General features: G+C 32.9%; 1 non-coding gene across 1 annotated transcript; it reads left to right on the top strand.

The window, feature by feature from the left end:
• Positions 1-1760: 1760 nt before the first annotated feature.
• On the top strand, positions 1761-1923 carry LOC111762324 (U1 spliceosomal RNA). The gene has a single exon (XR_002795456.1). It is a non-coding gene; the product is annotated as a U1 spliceosomal RNA (small nuclear RNA).
• The last annotated feature ends 3669 nt before the right edge of the window (positions 1924-5592 follow it).

Raw genomic sequence — 5592 nt, forward strand, 5'->3', positions numbered from 1 at the left:
TACAAACTATATAATCTCTGTCATTCTTCTTTCTTTCCTTCCTTCTTCCAACTCTTCCTTACCTCCTTCACTTCCTCCTACCCCTTTACCTTCTTTGCCACAAGTTTTAAAAATGTAAAAAGTCTCTTTAGCTCATAGCACCTACAAAAATAGGCTGAAAGTTGAATTTTGCTCATGGGCCATGGTTTACCAAACAATGACATTAAAATACATGCCCATTACTTTCCATCCCATATAAATGTGAACTGTTTCATATAAGGAGAGAAAAGAATATTTTTAATCAATTCAATGAACACATACCATGTACCAGATATCACATTACTCTGTTTTAATAAAAATAGTACATCTAGCATGTAAGCTACAATTGAAATACTACATTGTTGAGTTTGCAGTAACTTACTATAATACTCCAGGATCCATCCATTTTCACAGGGGCTCGAATGGTGAGTTAAATAGAACTATGATATGGACCTCCATCCATATATCTTTTAAATACTTCAGAATAGTACTCATCTCAGTCATCTTCTTCTGAACCAAAGTTGAATTTGGAGGTTGCAGCAACATGGGAATTCCTTTCCATTGTCATACATATGACCTGAGGGAGGACTCCATTTATTAACTCTCTTTCATATGTTCATACTCTAAGATAGTGGGACCCAGGTTTTTCTCACTCTTAAAGTGAGAAGGCTAGAATCATCCAAAGTGGTAGTATGTGCTATTGCTTAGTTTAAACAGAGAAAGGTAGTTACTTATAGAAATATTTATACCTTTGTGTACACATACATTATAGAATGAACACATATATATATATATATCCTGGTTCTGTCAGAAGCAATAACAAAATGCATATTTCCCAAATCTTGTTTTCTAATACATTTCTCCAGTAAAAGGAACACATTTTCTCCAGAGAAATGACTGAATCTAAGATGGGGGTAGGAAAAAATATAAGATGAGCCTAGAGTATCTTCTAGTGTCAAATAATGGTCAAAAGAACACACATACACACACATAATTTGGAGAAATGTCAAAGGACTTAAGAGCCAGCGAAAAAAAAGTTCTCAATGTCCAAACCAGGAACACTTTTGCAACAAAAATTAAAGTAATGTTGGATTATAACTCAAAATGTAAAGTAAGTATATATGGTCCCATACGATATAAAAGCATGTTGAATAAATAAATAAATGAGGGACAAGAAACAAACCTCAAAAGTAGAATTCCAAATAACTCTAGTGCTAATTAATAACTCTCTATATATAGGATTAGGGTTATTTCCACTCCTTACATGTTGTTGCAAATAGAAACTTTCCTTCAAAGATGTGTGTAAAGGAGATAAAAGGAGCACTTTTATGATGGAGAAACTTGAAACATATTACCTCAACCAGGTCATTAAGCTTAATATCAACAATGATAAGTCACGTTGAAAATATGTACTCCCTGGTAAGATATTATGGAATTGGTGCTTTAACTCTGCAGTGTTATTAAAACCTCATAATCCCAGTCTATTCCTGGGGAAAAATAATCAGACAAATTCCTTTTGTGGGGAAATTTATGAAATATCTGATGAGTGCACATTCAAACTGTCAAGGTATTAAAAGAGTCTGAAGAGGAGTTTAAAGAGACATAGCTCCTAAATGTACTGATGTTCTGGGACAGAAAAACAAACACTAAATGAACACAAAGGAAATCTAAAGAAATTATGGATTCAGGTAGTAATAATGTATCAATATTGGTTCATTAGTTATGACAAATATACCATACTAATGTTTACCTGGCAGGGGAGATACCATGATCATGAAGGTGGTTTTCCCAGGGCAAGGTTTATCCATTACATCCAGATGTGCTGACCCCTGTGAATTCCCCAAATGTGGGAAACTCGACTACATAATTTGTGGTAGTGGGGGACTGTGCTCGTGCTCTCCCCAAAAGAAAAAGAAGGAAAAATATATATATATACCATATTATAGGGTGGTAATAATAGGAGAACCTGCATTTAGGATACATAGGAAATCTCTCTACTATCTTTGCATTAATTCTGTAAGTTTAAAACTATTGTAAAGTTTTAAAAAGTGTACTGAAACATAGTTAGCATCTATTGAATGCTTACTCTATGCCAGGCTTTCTATATACATTTCTGTTTGATATGGATGATAAAATCTACCCAATGGATTTACTATGAGAAGTCAAAGATCAGTGTACATAAAATGCTTAGACCAGTCCCTGCTGGGATATATGAGAGCAGCCTAATAAAATTGGCTATATATTTATGAATTATGTCATTGGAATGTCACAATGAGGTTATACTCACTGTCGTGCCATTTGTTGGCCAATAAAAAGAAAATAAGTGCCAAGGAACTGGCTAAGATGAAGCATGAGGACTGGAAAAAGGACCCAATTCTAGCTCCTAATAGCATTCTCCTGGTACAACTTTTTATTTTTACATATCATATATTTTACAAATCATGGGAGTGGATGTAGCTCAAGGGGTTGACGCCTGCTTCCCATGTACGAGGTCCTGGGTTTGATCTCTGGTACCTACTAAAAACAAATAAACAACCAAACAAAAGAAAGAACCAGCTCTCATTGGGAAGCAGATGTAGCTAAGTGATTGAGTGTCTGCTTCCCATGTTTAAGGCCTTAGGTTCAATCCCCAGTACCTCCTAAAAATTTTTTTTTTACAAATCAAAGATTTACTTTTAAAATAAAACATAGCAACTGGACATAAATATTGAGACATGATGTCAAATTTTCACTGTTTGAAGAATTATCTTTATATTGAACATATAATAGATTTATTTTTTCTTACATTTTACTAAAAATTTACTAAATTTACTAAAAATTAATTTGATTTTGGGGCTATTGATTTCAAAGGATAAAACAGTTTATATACATACTGATTATAAAGAATCTACCTTTATATTTTCCATTAATAGTTTTGTTTGTTTGTTTTACACCTGGTTTTTATGGACCAAGTCTGTGACTACTTTGGAAAATAGCTAGACTTAGAGATCAGGCCTTCTAAATCATGAGTTAAGCTCCCGCATTTCATAGGGTATTTATCAGAGTGGTTTATTACATTTTCCACTAGAACCATGCTCAGGAAAGGAAACTATCTAAAATTGTATACATTATTTTAATATGTATTTGCTAATTGACTTCCCCAATAGGTTTCATTAGAACAAGCAGACAAATTATTTGTCTTTTTTTATATCACAGAAGAGATAATAAAGCACAAAAATGTATTTAACTTGGAGAATATTTTTAATGTTTGAAGAAAATGAATGTGGCCCAATAATATTTTGTTACCTTTGAGGAGTAATATTTTATTCTGAGACCTTATGAATGTGAAGACTGAAGTATGAATGAGGCAAAGTCAGGTACAAAAACAGTGGTCAAATGAGAGGAAACAATCAGGAGTTTTCTAAGAAGTGCCAGTTCAATGAAACTGGAATATAATAAAGATGATGTGTGGGTCAGGTTTTCTGCTGTAACAAAGAACTCCAAACTCTCAATTTCGTATGAAAAACATTTCTTTTAGAATTAAATGCATATTATATGTAAATTCTAATTCAGTTGCAGGTCTGATCTAATTAAGCACAACATACCATCTCATTTTGAGACATAGGCTGAAGGATCAGATTCTAATGGGAGATACTATTCTCATGAAAGAGGGCAGAAAGAGTGACTTGAACCATGCAATCTCATTTAAATCCTGTGCTTGAATATTGTTTTCCTCAGAATGGTTTGCATTATTTCAGTCAAAGCCAAGACACAAAGCCCAGCTCAGCATTGGTATGGATATATATATATAATTTTTTTTGAAGAAAGGAAGGAGCAAAAATTGAAATAGTAATGAATTCTTTACAGATGAGAAGATTACATATGCTTATTTTGGAGATGGAGGCAAAGAATATTTCTTAGAAAGCTTTGAAGTCAAGCGAAGATTTTGCATTTGAAAGCAAATGAATAGTTTAAAAGAGACAATGTCAGGATAAATCTATACCATAAACTAATAATCTTGCATGTAATATGGAGAATAGTTTATAGTAAAGCAAGCAGAAGAGTGAGAAAACTTGTTAGGGGACTATTACATAGAAAAAAAGATGGCACTCTGACCTAGATAAAGACAGTGAGGTCAAAAAGAAGTGGATGAATTGAAGATATATTTTTAAAATGTAAACCAAAATTTTCGCTCATGATGGGGTTTAGGACATATATAAAAGATAAGTATTTTAGTCATATATATATGATTACTATATGATAAGTTATATAAATTATACATATATGATTATACACTGTATTGCCTGCAACTCGGCATACCTGCCTGACTACCTGTCTTCACTCCTCTACTCACGACTCTTCCCGAATGACCATCAATCTCTTCCGACTTCTGACACTCTTCATTCTCCATCTATTAATGAATAAACTTCAACATCTGATTATGAGTTCCTTCAGAGTGTGTTTCAACAGCAGAATAGCAAACTCCAGTATTTAGACATCTCTTTCCTTGACAGAACAACCTTTCGTCCCCACAGAGTGCATAGCCACTACAGGCAGTGGTGAGTTGGGGTGATTTTTCAAGTCCAACCTCACTCAAAGTTGGAGTTTCTCTAATGCTCAAACCTACCCCAAATTTCATTAGGTTTGTCTTAAGTACTTATGAGGAACATGCCAGTACATGTATGCAATCCAGCTGTGGATAGAAGTCCATGTATTTTTCCATTGGGTTCTTAGACCTTATACACAGCACCTGAAGTGAAGTGGCCATATATTCATTCGAGATGTCCTAAAGAACACTACTTAAAATATAAGACATTCCCCAAACTTTTTATTGACAATTGTAGGAAACTTGTTTACCAGCAATATTCCTCAAACCTCTAGGGGTCAGTGTTGCCTAACACCACTTAGCCTCGACACCACCTCATTTGTGACCCAAGCTGGAAAGAGGAGACAACTTTTTGTGAATAAGCTATATTTAGTAAGATCAAATTGTTTAAAAGACAATGACTTAAAATACTGAATTAAGATTTCCAGATTATAGCATTTGTTACTCTTGTTTCTGAACCTACATGACCATTAACTCAGGGAAATGAATGAAAGTCGTCATTATATAATTCTTATGAATTCTCAATGAACAATGCATAAATATACTAAACTCAAAACTGAACCTAGATAACAATATATTATCTCTTCTATGATGTTGTGTATGACTGGGATTGTTTAAATTTTTTAGTGTTTTCTAAAAACATAAAAATTCTTATTTTGAAGTTTTTTTAATCTTTCAAACATCTAGGATACAAAATGTATGTATTTTGCCAAAAAGACAATTTCAATAGCTATATGAATGTTCTTAATCAGTAAAATATTTTTTTATGTAAACACATATTGATGCCTTAACTCTTAAATAATACTAAGATCTATTTTATGAAAAATACATTGTTAATTTATGTGCCTAAACCATTTATATGTGCATTCATTTTCATTTTTAATGAAAATTGATATAATACTTTCTAAGGAGTCATTCCTTAAGTATAAGCTAAAATGCATAATTATATATATGAGAGAGAAATTGAAGGAGAGGAAAATACTGGCTTT

Source organism: Dasypus novemcinctus, chromosome 15 (genome assembly GCF_030445035.2).
Source record: "Dasypus novemcinctus isolate mDasNov1 chromosome 15, mDasNov1.1.hap2, whole genome shotgun sequence".
Taxonomy (NCBI): domain Eukaryota; kingdom Metazoa; phylum Chordata; class Mammalia; order Cingulata; family Dasypodidae; genus Dasypus; species Dasypus novemcinctus.